At 40.0% G+C, this 15,575-nt stretch overlaps 1 long non-coding RNA gene across 1 annotated transcript; it reads right to left on the minus strand.

Moving 5' to 3' along the window:
- Positions 1–863: 863 nt before the first annotated feature.
- On the minus strand, positions 864–2,352 carry LOC139584054 (uncharacterized). Its single transcript, XR_011676680.1, has 4 exons — positions 2,167–2,352; positions 1,788–1,867; positions 1,512–1,623; positions 864–998 (listed from the first exon to the last, which is right to left on the minus strand). It is a non-coding gene; the product is annotated as an uncharacterized lncRNA (long non-coding RNA).
- Between the last annotated feature and the right edge of the window lie 13,223 nt (positions 2,353–15,575).

Here is a 15,575-nt window from a genome sequence, read left to right on the forward strand (position 1 = left end):
AACAGGTCAAATGAAAACACAGACCATGGTCATAAGACCAGGGCAGCTTCAAAAGACACAAGCTAATCCTTCTGACACCATTAGCATTTTTTTACAGAGCTACATTAATAGAATGTAGCTAGCTACATTAATAGAATGTAGCTAGCTACATTAATAGAATGTAGCTAGCTACATTAATAGAATGTAGCTAGCTACATAAGCACAACTGAGCATAACACCATAAGAGTTATGTCCGTGGTTATAAGGAATACACAAATATATGATGCTCCGTACATAGTGAGCTACAGTAGAAACGACATACAGAAACTTGAGAACCTAGTAAGGCATTTACTTTGATAGAAACGCACACATGTCCAGAGTTATTGTCATGTAATGAAAACAATGAAGGCAATGAGGGCAATTGTGACCTCTATCTGACCAGCTGGTCATAATTCTGACCACTATATTATGTAGCCTACTGGTCATAGTAAGACCTCATCATAACCTGGTAATAGCCACCTGACTACAGCTTGTTACCTACACACTTAGAAAAAAGGGTTCCAGGAAAGGATCCTACATAGAACGCTAAAGGGATCTACCTGAAACCGAAGGGGTTCTCCTATGGGGACAGCCCGAATAGCCCTTTTAGGTTCTAGATAGCACCTTTTTTTCTAAGAGTGTACTGTAAAAAGTATTGCAGGGGATAAAGCTTGATATTGAATATGTTGTTCGTTACATTTCTAATGGATTCCATAGTTACCAATTAAAGTTAATCTGCAACAAATTCTTACATTTAAAATAGATCAAGCGATGGTAAAAACAAATGTAAATCACAATCTGCATACAGTAATTGTTTCATAATGCATAGAAATACTGGGAGTATATAAAGGCTGATTGTTTTATTTGATTATGATTAATAAGAGGGTTGTGATGGGGTAGATCCTCATCAAGGACCTCGGAGCACAGAAGGTGATCTGGAGAGTAGTGGCCTTCTCGAAGAGTCATGTGATGGGTCCGATCTGCAGTGAAGAGAATCATACCATTATCAATTTGAGATTTTAAAAGAACTAGAAAAGGATATTCTTGAAGAAACTTTGTGGACTCAGCTGGCTAAAAGTATTTCCATGGTACTAATTTAAGAATTATGTGGCAGTTATCATAGTATTAAAAAAAAAAACTCATATACACTACATGTATGTGGACATGCCTTAATTTGTGGATTTGGGTATTTCAGCCATACCTGTTGCTGACAGGTGTATAAAATCGAGCACACAGCCATGCAATCTCCATAGACAAACATTGGCAGTGGAATTGGGGCGGCAGGTAGCCTAGTGATTAGAGCATTGGGCCAGTAACTGAAGTGTTAATGGATCGAATCCCCAAGCTGACAAGGTAAAAATCTGTCGTTCTGCCCCTGAACATGGCAGTTAACCCACTGTTCCCCGGTAGGCCGTCATTGTAAAAAAGAATTTGTTCTTAACTGACTTGCCTAGTTAAATAAATAAAAAATCTACATTTTGTACACAACTTACTGTCAATGATTATGGATTAAAGGAATGGTGGTTCTGCTCTCTCCATTCCCTGGGATGTGGCAGAATAGGTCACTAGTAACTGAGTGGGTGGCCAAGCACTGCAGTAGTGGAACTGTAAAGACAGAGGAGAATCATGATTAACCATTACCTAAGGTCTTCACTAAGTTAGACTTAGCCTAGAAAGTACATTGACGATGTTGCCCCTCAGCAATCTGACAGTCAGGCAGACCCACCGAGAGATAGAGAGAGCTAGACGGCAAAGCACATGGTATTTACATTTCTTAGTCAGCAGCCTGGATAACTTCTGTACTCCTTCCCGTTGTTACCTCTATCCTTCCACCCAAACTAGAAGATTCCTGCAAAAACAGAGAATCAAGAATTGAAAAAGGCAGTTGAGGTATAACATTAGAATGCGTGTTGAGGGGGAGCAGGGATAGGCAAAATGTATTGTATTGTCAAATACAAATTACACAAATGCAGTGGCATTAAGTACTTAAATAAAAATACTTTAAAGTACTACTTAAGTCATTTTTTGGGGTATCTGTACTTTACTTTCCTGTTTATATTTTTGACTACTTTTACTTCTCTACATTCCTAAGGAAAATAATGTACTTTTACTCAATACATTTTCCCTTACACCCAAAGTACTACTTACATTTTGAATGCTTAGCAGGACAGGAAAATTCACATACTTGTCACGATCGTCTAAGGGAGGAGACCAAAACGCAGCGCGGTAAGTGTTCATTTTAATAAATAAACTGCACACTGAAACAACAAAGAGAGTGAACGAAACAGTCCTGTAAGGTGCAGCAACACAAAACAGAAACCAACTACCTACAAACACAGGTGGGAAAAGGCTACCTAAGTATGGTTCTCAATCAGAGACAACGATAGACAGCTGCCTCTGATTGAGAACCACACCCGGCCAAACACATAGAAATAGACAACATAGAACAAAAACATAGAATGCCCACCCCAACTCACGTCCTGACCAAACCAAAATAGAGACATAAAAAGGATCTCTAAGGTCAGGGCGTGACATCAAGCGGACATCCCTGGTCATCCCTATTGCCTCTGATCTGGCGGACTCAAACGAACACACATGCTTCGTTTGTAAAATGATGTCTGAGTGTTGGAGTGTGCCCCTGGCAATTCCTAAATAAAAACATTTAATGATGCCGTCTTGTTTGCTTAATATAAGGAATTTGAAAGTATTTATACTTTTATTTTGATACTTAAGTATATTTTAGCAATTACATTAACTTTGATATTTAAAACCAAATACTTTTAGGCTTTAACTCAAGTAGTATTTTACTGGTTGACTTTCACTTTAACATTAGTTATTTTCTATTAAGGTATCTTTACCTTTACTCAAGTACGACAATTGGATATTTTTTCCACCACTGCAAAAATACAAGGATCTCTGATGAATCAAGAACATCTTTACATCCATATTGGGGGTACAAGCCGAGCTAACTGTCTTACAGACATAAACAATCAATGTTTTCTGTATTCATGTGCCATCCATCTCTCTCTCTCTCTCTCACTCGCAGACGCAGACGCAGACACACACACACAGCAAGCATGACACAATGTTTTTAAAAACATTTTTAGGAGGTGGATTAATACAGCTTTAATATTGCAGATAGATTGTAGCTTCCATCAATGTAATTGTCTGCATCACTTCCAATCCCCCAAATATATTTTTAAAATACGTATATATATATATATATGTACATACACACATATACATATACAGTGGGGCAAAAAAGTATTTAGTCAGCCACCAATTGTGCAAGTTCTCCCACTTAAAAAGATGAGAGAGGCCTGTAATTTTCATCATAGGTACACTTCAACTATGACAGACAAAATGAGGAAAAAAAATCCAGAAAATCACATTGTAGGATTGTTAATGAATTTATTTGCAAATTATGGTGGAAAATAAGTATTTGGTCAATAACAAAAGTTTCTCTCAATACTTTGTTATATACCCTTTGTTGGCAATGACAGAGGTCAAACGTTTTCTGTAAGTCTTCACAAGGTTTTCACACACTGTTGCTGGTATTTTGGCCCATTCCTCCATGCAGATCTCCTCTAGAGCAGTGATGTTTTGGGGCTGTTGCTGGGCAACACGGACTTTCAACTCCCTCCAAAGATTTTCTATGGGGTTGAGATCTGGAGACTGGCTAGGCCACTCCAGGACCTTGAAATGCTTCTTACGAAGCCACTCCTTCGTTGCCCGGGCGGTGTGTTTGGGATCAGTGTCATGCTGAAAGACCCAGCCACGTTTCATCTTCAATGCCCTTGCTGATGGAAGGAGGTTTTCACTCAAAATCTCACGATACATGGCCCCATTCATTCTTTCCTTTACACGGATCAGTCGTCATGGTCCCTTTGCAGAAAAACAGCCCCAAAGCATGATGTTTCCACCCCCATACTTCACAGTAGGTATGGTGTTCTTTGGATGCAACTCAGCATTCTTTGTCCTCCAAACACGACGAGTTGAGTTTTTACCAAAAAGTTATATTTTGGTTTCATCTGACCATATGACATTCTCCCAATCTTCTTCTGGATCATCCAAATGCTCTCTAGCAAACTTCAGACGGGCCTGGACATGTACTGGCTTAAGCAGGGGGACACGTCTGGCACTGCAGGATTTGAATCCCTGGCGGCGTAGTGTGTTACTGATGGTAGGCTTTGTTACTTTGGTCCCAGCTCTCTGCAGGTCATTCACTAGGTCCCCCCGTGTGGTTCTGGGATTTTTGCTCACCGTTCTTGTGATCATTTTGACCCCACGGGGTGAGATCTTGCGTGGAGCCCCAGATCGAGGGAGATTATCAGTGGTCTTGTATGTCTTCCATTTCCTAATAATTGCTCCCACAGTTGATTTCTTCAAACCAAGCTGCTTACCTATTGCAGATTCAGTCTTCCCAGCCTGGTGCAGGTCTACAATTGTGTTTCTGGTGTCCTTTGACAGCTCTTTGGTCTTGGCCATAGTGGAGTTTGGAGTGTGACTGTTTAAGGTTGTGGACAGGTGTCTTTTATACTGATAACAAGTTCAAACAGGTGCCCTTAATACAGGTAACGAGTGGAGGACAGAGGAGCCTCTTAAAGAAGAAGTTACAGGTCTGTGAGAGCCAGAAATCTTGCTTGTTTGTAGGTGACCAAATACTTATTTTCCACCATAATTTGCAAATAAATTCATTAAAAATCCTACAATGTGATTTTCCTGATTTTTTTTCTCATTTTGTCTGTCATAGTTGAAGTGTACCTATGATGAAAATTACAGGCCTCTCTCATCTTTTTAAGTGGGAGAACTTGCACAATTGGTGGCTGACTAAATACTTTTTTGCCCCACTGTACATATAAATACGCATATATACATATCTATTTTCCTTTATTACCCTCCACCCCTCTTCTAATTGGAGCAAACCAGTGAACAACAACACTTAGGCCTGTATTTCCAGCTTATACATACTATATACATTTTAAGGACACAGTCTATTTTACAATAGTTCTGTTTTGTTTGTTTTTACTCCTGTCCTTCCTCTACCCTCAACCTCTCCCATCTATTTCTGATGTCCATCTGGTTTGCCATATCTTTCAAACTGTGCTCTTTCACCAACGTTCTTAAGCTATATATGTTTTACGGACACAGTATGTTTAACATTAGTTATCTTGATGTTATTAGTCCCAACCTTCAGCTCCATTTAACCCCTCGCATCTATCTCTTAACACCATCCATATTGGATTTCTATTTGCCATATATTTTTCAACTGTGCTGTGATGTTTCACAAAAGTTCTGAACCTTTCTATTCTCATTGTTTCTACAGATTGTCAATTGAAAATAAACATTTCTGCTAAAAGTATTATTGTATTATTGATCGATTGACTATGACTTTTCAGATCACCCTGTAGTGCTATCTGCAGCTCCAAGTAAATATTGCAATTCTTCAGCCATTCCTTGACCTGTGACCAAAACCAAGCTACATCTGGACAGTACCAAAACAAATGATCTAATGATTCTGCCTCTTTGCAGCAAAATCTGCAGACCTGGTGTCACGTATACTCTCTCTCCGGACTCTAGGTCATCAGGCTGCTGATTATCCCGTAAACCTGTCACCATTGTCTCGCGCACCAGCGCCTCATGACACTCACCTGGACTTCATCACCTCCTTGATTATCTTCCCTATATCTGTCACTCCCCTTGGTTTTTTCCTCAGGTGTTATTGACGCTGTTCTGATGTCGGTGCGTTGGTTGTGTTTCGTGTTAATTGGTTCTATTATTTATTAAAACACTCACTGCCTGTACTTTCTTCCCGACTCTCAGCGCAGACACGGCTGTCAATTTTTTTGGTCCTTAAATGAAACTGATGCTTTTTTATTTATCACAATTTTCTTTATCCAATTTTGGTCTTTAACGCAGGGCCGGCAGACAAGTTCCTTACTTTCTCCCCCTTCCACTTGCCTCTTCCATTTTTGTGGTAATGCTGCAATTAGGTGGTTGTAATTTTGGTTAAAGCAGACATTTCCGTATGTTTTTGTTAGCTGCATGTGTGAAAACTCCAGCTATTTATGATATGATATCAAGATTATATATATATATATATTTTTAATCAATTAGTATATTTGAGTCTAACTACAATATTTGGTATTATTTGTTCTGTCTTTTCTGGTGGATTAAATTGAAATTGCAACCAACTTTCTATGGCTTGTTTTAAAAATAGCAATATTTGTGAGAGGATTTCCTTTTCAAATAACTGAAAGTGAGAGGTAATCTGAATAAAAGGAAAAAGGCCTTTCTTGAACATAGGGTGAGACATTCTTAATTATTAATTATTCTTAATTTGCTAGAGAACCAGTTCAGATTTAAGTATAACTTTTGTTTGACTGACGCCTTAGTGAGAGGTCTAATGCTTTAATATTTAATTTCTGCCCTCCACATTCATATTCATTATATAAATAGGCTCGTAAAATTTTGTCTGGCTTGCCGTTCCAAATAAAATGGAATCTTTTTTTCTAATTTCAAAAACTGTTCCCTAGGTGTAAACAAGACCATGAGCAAATAGGTAAACTGGGATATTACTAAAGAGTTAATCAGGGTTATTTTTCCACAAATAGAAATGTATTTACCTTCCCATGGTAGCAAGATCTTATCTATTTTTGCTAACTTTCTATAAAAATGTATTGGAGTGAGATCATTTATTTATTTTGGGATATGTATCCCGAGTATATCCACATCACCATCAGACCATTTTATTGGTAAACTACACGGTAATATAAAAGTTGTATTTTTTTGTGATCCAATACGTAGTATAGTACACTTAACATAATTTGGATGTAATCTAGAGAGGTTAGAAAAATTATCTAGATCCTCTATGAGGCTGTGGAGGGATCCAAGTTGTATATTTAAAAGAAAACATGAATCATCAGTGTACAATGACACCTTTTTTTAAGCCCTGGATTTCTAATCACTTGATATTATTGTTGGACCTGATTTTAATAGCTAACATTTCAATGGCCATAATAAATACATATGCCGATAGAGGACAATCTTGTTTACTCCTCTTGACAGTTTAAAACTTTCTGAGAAGTAGCCATTATTTTCTATTTTACACCTAGGGTTACTATACATGATTTTAATAGATTTCCAAAATGTAAATGTTCCAGGCATTTAAATGTAAACTCCAGTCGTACTTTATCAAAAGCCTATTCAAAGTAAGCTATGAATAGCAAGCCTGGTTTCACAGATTTTTCATGGTGTTCTATTGTTTCCAGTACTTGCCTTATATTATCTCCAATGAATAATGTCCGACAACACCTTTTTAATTCTATGCGCTATATAATTAGAAGGCCAGCATCCCGGAGTCGCCTCTTCACTGTTGACTTTGAGACTGGTGTTTTGCGGGTATTATTTAATGAAGCTGCCAGTTGAGGACTTGTGAGGTGTCTGTTTCTCAAACTAGACACTCTAATGTACTTGTCCTCTTGCTCAGTTGTGCACCGGGGCCTCCCACTCCTCTTTCTATTCTGGTTAGAGCCAGTTTGCACTGTTCTGTGAAGGGAGTAGTACACAGCGTTCTATGAAATCTTCAGTTTCTTGGCTGTTTCTTGCATGGAATGGCCTTCATTTCCCAGAACAAGAATAGACTGACAAGTTTCAGAAGAAAGGTCTTTGTTTCTGGCCATTTTGAGCCTGTAATCGAACCCACAAATGCTGATGCTCCAGATACTCCAGTTGTATTGCTTCTTTAATCAGGACAACAGTTTTCAGCTGTGCTAACATCATTGAAAAAGGCTTTTTTAATGATCAATTAGCCTTTTAAAATGATACACTTGGATTAGCTAACACAACGTGTCATTGGAACACAGGAGTGATGGTTGCTGATAATGGGCCTCTGTACGCCTATGAGATATTCCATTTAAAAAATCAGCCGTTTCCAGCTACAATAGTCATTTACAACATTAACAATGTCTACACTGCATTTCTGATCAATTTGATGTTATTTTAATGGACAAAAAATTTGCTTTTCTTTCAAAAACAAGGACATTTCTAAGTGACTCCAAACTTTTGAACGGTAGAGTATGTAATACCCTAGGTACTTAATGGTGTTCTACAGCTCGATAAATGGGTCAACTAACGTTAGCTAGCCACGCTGCCTCGTCATGCTAGTTGTGTTACACCCAGCTATAGTTTTGTTTCATTACTGGTAGCTAGCGTGTTTCATCTATTTGTGATCATTGCTTTGTTGATTTGATTAGATGGGTAGTCGTGGATTTAGCACACGACTGATTGCACAGCCAATGATGTATGCCTCGCCATGCAATTAATCCAAATGCATCTTCTCTCAAATTATTACATACCTTTCAATCTCTGTCCCTTCCTCTGGACAGTATTGCAGCTGATTGCTGCACCTAGCCTTATCTTTCTATCTTTGTAATAATTGCAGTGGTTATCAGTGTATCTGACGTCAAACACATGAGATTCCAGCTCAGCAATTTTCTAATCAAGTGGGAAAATAGCCTTGCATAATTTGTTTTGTATATTGCTTCCCCTCCCCCTGAACAAAATCACAGAACATTTTACATTTATTTATTGATGACATGTTTCTTATCGTCAAAAATAGATGATTCACAGATGGAGTATTAGTAGTGTCAACAATAACAAAAACTTGAAAAGACATCGATTTCTAGATATTTAAGCCAAGTACGTTTTTTTAATTCTTTGAGTTGTGAATTGGCTCGATAGCCAGCTCAATATCTACTTGGAACAAGCTAGCTAGCTGCTGCCAAGAGGAGGAGGACCATTTGTGCCTTACTGAATATGCATGAGAATCTTCATTAGGAAAACGCCCACTACCTTCTGCACTCATCCTAAACAAAGTCATCTCTGAACAATTAGGTAAATCAAGTCTACCAAACTTAGTGCACTCTGTTTGTTAGAGATTACCGATCAAATGTTTCATTGACGAGAAAATGTGTAGAATGTCGGCCAAAATCCATCTCACTCCATCTTCTCCCACTGCCGGCCAATGGGCTTTTCTTACTACCATATTTGGTAGTAAGAGGAAACGCCAACCGGATGCTTCACATTTATACATCGGGTGAAATATCTGTCTCATTGATCTCTGATGAAACCAAACCATTTGAAGACCGGTTATTCTCAAGTTTTTTTGAAAGCACAGTGTGAGTTTTTATTCGTCTGTATAGCAATATAACGTTACTGATCCGTCAGTTTTTTAACTAATTCCCTACCTTTTCACGCCAACACGGTATAAACAGCTCTACAGGCTACACTGTCATGGTGCACAGGCAGTACACAAGACTATGCTCATCATGTCTTAGCAGGATCAGATGGTGACAGGTGTCCCAGCAGGGTCAGACAGCCAGGGAAGTACAGTCTACGGAGCTCAGGTGAATTTTGTAGTATATTATATTAATCGGTGAACGGATAGAAAGTTCCATCTTGAATTGATGGGTAGACCTACGGTAGCTACAGGACAGCAGTTTAAAGCTACAGTCTGGGATCTGGGAATAATGGTCATTTCAATTATTGAACCGTTGATTCTATTCTTGGATTATATAATGTATAAATGTACACCAAGGTAATTATTTATCATGCCTCATCTTAGGAGGATCAGAAGGTGACAGGGGTCTCAGCAGGGTCAGGCAGCCAGGGAAGACCAGCCTGTGACGGTGCTGGGGTGATCTTTTGAAGATACCACACTTGATTCTCTTGGAAGCAAACACTGGACAAGCCAGAAGCTTCAAAGACGTAAACTATTTTAAGGCAGTCTGACAAACCTCAAGTTGATTTCCACACTATCAAAGGTCGATAGAGGCTTTTCCCAATGATACAAAACATGACAACGTGTGGCTCACTTGGTAGATCATGGCACTTGCAATGCCAGCGTTGTGGGTTTGATTCCCATGTATGAAAATGTATGCACTCACTACTGTAAGTTGCTCTGGATAAGAGTGTCTGCTAAATTACGTAAATGTAAAAAGGTGAGGAAAATCTGGGAGACACTACTGATGATGAATGGATACAGATATGTTTGAATGCACAGTCCTGTTCATATCATCACAGACATAAACTACTGCACGTTAAGACCATCCATAGAACATACTATATGCCTGTGTAACTGATATATCAATGCACTCAGAAATGTACTTTCTCTGCTGATGGTCTAAAACACAAAAGGGGACATAGTTGCATGTTATGATCTTCTGAATTCTGGCAAATATGATTTTATCTCAACATGTCTACAGATTCTCTTTGTTTTTGTTTGCTTGGATTGTAACGGCTGTTGGAAGGAGAGGACCAAGGTGCAGCGTGGTACGTGTCCATATTTATTTAATGAACACTAAAATAACTAAAATAACAACGAGAACGACCAAAACAGTTCTGGCTGGTGCAGACACAAAACAGAAAACAACTATCCACAAAACACAGGTGGGATGAGGCTACCTAAGTATGGTTCTCAATCAGAGACAACGATAGACAGCTGCCTCTGATTGAGAACCACACTCGGCCAAACACATAGAAATATAAAACATAGAACAAAAACATAGAATGCCCACCCCAACTCACACCCTGACCAAACCAAAATAGAGACATAACAAAGGAACTAAGGTCAGGGCGTGACATGGATACGTTGATACTGGAGACTTATGAGAAAAAACGGTGTAATCTAGCATTTATAGCGGCTAAGAAATGCTTTGCCATTAATTGCAAGGCTGGTTATCCTCCCACAATGTCACAATGGATGGCATAAATGTCAAGTTATGTATCACTTTATTACAAGATTAATGGTATACTGTGCAATTTTCATAAGGTCTGGGTGCTTTATATGGAATACTGTATGACAAAAGGGGTCTATTGAAAACATGAGATTTATTTTAGTCCAGCAGTCACAAATATAAAGTGCTTTTCATTTGTATTTTTCAGGGCACATAAGATTTGCACCTGTCATTGAGACCGCGGGATGACACAGTCCTTAAATATGGGGATTGTCTCAATGCACAATTGCACGACTCTCTCCAGAATGCGCTCTCTCTCCCTCCATTTTGTGGGTACTCATTGTTTTATAACTTCATTGTTTGCGGTGTCTATCAATTATCCATTACCTATTTCACCAGTAGTAACTTACATTTACTGTTAATTCCCATAATTTCTAGTCTGCAATATTTGTTTGGATAAGGTAATATCTTTTATTTATTTTTTTTCCTCCCCAATTTCATGGTATCCAATTGGTACTGTAGTTAGTCTTGTCCCAACGTTGCAACTCCCATGGGAGAGGGGAAGGTCGAGAGCCGTGAGTCCTCCGAAACACAACTCAGCCAAGCCACACTGCTTCTTGACACGATGCCTGCCTAGCCCGGAAGCCAGCCGCACCAATGTGTCGGAGGAAACACCGTACACCTGGCGACCGTGTCACCAGCTCGTACACCTGACATTGCGCCCAGCTCGCCACAGGAGTCGCTAGTGCGCGATGGGACAAGAACATCCCTGCCGGCCAAACCCTCCCCTAACCCGGACAATGCTGGGCCAATTGTACGCCGCCCCATGGGTCTCCCGGTCGCGGCCTGCTGTGACAGAGCCTGGACTCGAACCAGGATCTCTAGTGGTACAGCTGGCACTGTGCTGCAGCGCCTTAGACCACTGCGTGACTTGGGAGGCCCTTTGGTTAAGGTCATTTCTGTTAACATGAATGGACTAATTGTAAGTCGGTCTGGATATGAGCGTCTTCTAAATGACAAAAAAAAGTACTTTAAAATGGAGATAGCCCACAATGTCACGGCCCATGCCATCACAGAAGACAGCCATCACAAGGATATAAGGTACCCTATCTTCCTATACAGTGGGGCAAAAAAGTATTTAGTTAGCCACCAATTGTGCAAGTTCTCCCACTTAAAAAGATGAGAGAGGCCTGTAATTTTCATCATAGGTACACTTCAACTATGACAGACAAAATGAGAAAAAAAATCCAGAAAATCACATTGTAGGATTTTTTATTAATTAATTTGCAAATTATGGTGGAAAATAAGTATTTGGTCAATAACAAAAGTTTATCTCAATACTTTGTTATATACCCTTTGTTGGCAATGACAGAGGTCAAACGTCTTCTGTAAGTCTTCACAAGGTTTTCACACACTGTTGCTGGTATTTTGGCCCATTCCTCCATGCAGATCTCCTCTAGAGCAGTGATGTTTTGGGGCTGTTGCTGGGCAACACCGACTTCCAACTCCCTCCAAAGATTTTCTATGGGGTTGAGATCTGGAGACTGGCTAGGCCACTCCAGGACCTTGAAATGCTTCTTACGAAGCCACTCCTTCGTTGCCCGGGCGGTGTGTTTGGGATCATTGTCATGCTGAAAGACCCAGCCACGTTTCATCTTCAATGCCCTTGCTGATGGAAGGAGGTTTTCACTCAAAATCTCACGATACATGGCCCCATTCATTCTTTCCTTTACACGGATCAGTCGTCCTGGTCCCTTTGCAGAAAAACGGGGGAGGGAGAAGCAGAGGAGCAGCAGATACAGTATGGAACGTTTTTTTGCATAAAATAACACATGCGTAGAATGTAAGGTTTAGTGCATGGGAAAAGGTGTGCTGGGGCACAGGTCTTGCAGCCACTCTGTAAAGATAAGGACATAACCTCCACAAGTTGCAAGAATGCCTTGGAGATAACAAGACAGTGAGTGCAATACGTGTGAGGAAACAACCCCATGTCGATAACCATTTACTTTACAGCCCTGTCTTTAGCAGGCAGTTACTTTGAACTGACTTGTTGAAATTGTAATTCCCTAATAACCGCATATTAATTCCAAGTTAGAACATTGACATAGCGCATGCTTTGTACCCTTTGGTACCAGGTAGTTAGCAATGGTGTTGAATTATTTGAAGTAAGTGCAAGAAAGTATCTATCGCTACCACATAGTGTCTTAGTAAATACCACCAATACCACGCTGTAAAATGAAGCGTAACCAGGCCTTCTGCTGTCATTGGCCCACGGCAAGGCGACTAGTTTAAGGTGCTGTGTTCAGGTCACAGCCTCTCCTGGAGGTGTGGATTCGAATCCCACTTTTGACATTACTTTAGCGGCTTGTCATCTCAAGGGAGTTTCCATGGAAAACTTGCTCCTAGCTCCACCGAAGAAGGGAAATCGCCTCAGCACAGCCAGCTGCAAGAGAGTTAGTCGTGTCCAAGGGGTTAAGAACGGACTAGAACTCTATTGGGATCTACTTGTGCAGAATCCTGCTGACTACAGCTCTATGTTTTGTCAGCCCGTTTGGAAGCTGTCTTTCCCGTAGTCGATGAACTCCAAACAACATGGTTCACTCCTAACAAAAGGTAGACAGACAGAATTAAAGAAGACAGGTTAAAGGTTAGGTTAGACAGGCTAAAGAAATGATTTTTAAGCCTTGAGACAATTGAGACATGGATTGTGTATGTGTGCCATTTAGAGGCTGAATGGGCAAGACAAAAGATTTAAGTGCCTTTGAAAAGGTTATGGTAGGTATTAGGTTCCAGCCGCACCGGTTTGAGTGTGTCACGAACAGCAGCGCTGCTGGGTTTTTCACGCTCAATAAGTTTCCTGTGTGTATCAATAACGGTCCACCGCCCAAAGGACATCCAGACAACTTGACACATTTGTGGGAAGCATTGGAGTCAACATGGGCCAGCATCCCTGTAGAACGCTTTCGACAACTTGTAGAGTCAATGCCCCGACGGAAAAGGGGGAGGAGGGTTGCAACTCAATATTAAAGCTAATTTCCTGCAATTCTACACATATTGCCATGGGCAGAGAGAAACATCTGCAGTTTTATGATAACTTTAGCAGTATATGCAAACATTTGGTGACCCAGAAAGAAAAGAAAAGTGATAGCAAACACTTGATTGACAGAATACGTTTTCGTCTTGCCGCTACACTGCATCTGACTAGGTAAACAACTTAATTTGCAGTTAATGTGGACTGAAGCACTGGGACTCGGACTCCAGCCATCGGGACTCGTGACACAACTTGTGACTCGACCATTGATGACTTGGACTCGGACCGACGCACAGGGGACTTAGTCTCAGATATCCTCGACCTTGGAGCTACGTAAGCCTATAAGCAACGGCACAGTGTCTGGGGGAGAATGTCAGCTTTTCTCTGACATTTTGAAAGGGGACAAAAAAATGTTATGTGGATGTTTCTCAACTTTCCCAACAAATCACGAATTTTGGTCGGCGGGGCTGAAAATGCAGGAATTGTGCTCCGAACTTACGCTTGAACGTACAGATGTCTCACAATTTCGCAATCAAAGATGGCGGAAGTAAGCCGTCCGGCTCATGGACTACAGCCCACTGGGCAGTCTACATCAATTCAAGGTCTATTCCACGTTGGTTTAACATCATTTCATTGAGATGACGTGGAAACAACGTCGATTCAACCAGTGTGTGCCCAGTGGAAGGGGACTTCAGACTCTGACTCGAGGTGTAATGACTTGACTCTATCACTGTATAGTATCAGCAATTCTCATTCAGATGAGACAGACTGGTCTCATTGATTAACAGATATTACTGAAACTGAGATTTAAAAAAATAAAAAAATAAACAATTATATTTATTATATTAAATATAAGGCAACATACAAACAGTACATACAAGCAGTACACAGGGGGAGAAACATTAACAACAACCAAAAACGAGGAATAAATCAATCAAGAAGGTCAAAACAAATTGTGTTGCAGTTCTTGTGTTTTTTTCTGGTGAATAAACATGACTATACTAAGAGCAGTGTAATTACACCTTTGGGCACAGGATGGTGCAAAGCATGCATACTCCTGAACAAGAATACACCACAATATATACACAAACATACACGTACAAACCACACGTACACATATAGCCTATAATAGCAGCCAGATATCCTAAAGTGATGACTAGGGACAGATCCTATATCAGATTCTGGGTGTACGTGATAGCCTAGGATCAGTTGGTTATTGAACTTAATAGCCTAGGATCAGTTTGGCTATTGAACTTTCTAATATGCAAATGAGTTTGATATAATACCCAAACTTTACACAACACAAAATTGGGTTCAAACAAAAGAAATTGAACGTTTTTTTCCCACAGCTGTTGAAGCTGATAAGATTATTAGCTTTTCTTGAAAGGACATGTTGAAATGTGGGTTGTAACCAAAGAGCATAAGAGCAGGAATGATCCATTAGCGTCCCACTTTAAATGACATTCAGCATATAAAGGCTTCATAAAGCCTTCATAACGCCTTCATAAGCACTCCATAAATGTGTTACAAAGCATCTATAAGCATATGTCATGCTTTATAAAGGCTTCATAAATGTGGCATAACTGTATGACAATCACCAATGTCAAACATAATATAAACATGTGCTTTGTAAAGGGTGGCATGTTGTGGTGAAGGATGGCTCACGCTCTGTGAAGTCATGTTAGTCACAGTACACCTAATCTCGTTCCCAGACACTTCTGCCCAAATGTACAGGTCTGGTGGACCAACGCATTAAACTTGGCCTTCATTAGTTGGGTTACATTTCAAGT

Source organism: Salvelinus alpinus, chromosome 9 (genome assembly GCF_045679555.1).
Source record: "Salvelinus alpinus chromosome 9, SLU_Salpinus.1, whole genome shotgun sequence".
NCBI lineage: Eukaryota > Metazoa > Chordata > Actinopteri > Salmoniformes > Salmonidae > Salvelinus > Salvelinus alpinus.